This window comes from Arachis ipaensis, chromosome B10 (genome assembly GCF_000816755.2).
Source record: "Arachis ipaensis cultivar K30076 chromosome B10, Araip1.1, whole genome shotgun sequence".
NCBI lineage: Eukaryota > Viridiplantae > Streptophyta > Magnoliopsida > Fabales > Fabaceae > Arachis > Arachis ipaensis.
In genome coordinates, this window is record NC_029794.2 from 94,263,574 (window position 1) to 94,264,307 (window position 734).

Sequence of the window (734 nt, forward strand, 5' to 3'; positions counted from 1 at the left end):
CTCAAAGATTCTCAGTTTCTCCATTACAGAGAGTGGCATGAGGTTTATCCCTGAGCCAAGGTCACATAGAGCTTTCTCAAAGGCCATGGTGCCTATGGTACAAGGTATTAAGAACTTTCCAGGATCATGTTTCTTCTGAGGCAATGTCAGTTGATCCAGATCACTCAGTTTATTGATGAGCAAGGGAGGTTCATCTTCCCAAGTCTCATTACCAAATAATTTGGCATTCAACTTCATGATTGCACCAAGGTACTTGGTAACTTGCTCTTCAGTGACATCTTCATTCTCTTCAGAAGAAGAATACTCATCATAGCTCATGAATGGCATAAGGAGGTTCAATGGAATCTCTATGGTCTCTAGATGAGCCTCAGATTCCTTTGGTTCCTCAGAGGGAGACTCCTTGTTGATCACTGGACGTCCCAGGAGGTCTTCCTCACTAGGATTCACGTCCTCCTCCTCCCTTGTAGGTTCGGCCATGATGGTTAAATCAATGGCATTGCACTCTCTTTTTGGATTCTCTTCTGTATTGCTTGGGAGAGTACTAGGAGGAGTTTCAGTGACTCTTTTACTCAGCTGGCCCACTTGTGCCTCCAAATTTCTAATGGAGGACCTTGTTTCATTCATGAAACTTAAAGTGGCCTTAGATAGATCAGAGACTATATTTGCTAAACTAGATGGATTCTGCTCAGAATTCTCTGTCTGTTGCTGAGTGGATGATGGAAAAGGCTTGCTAT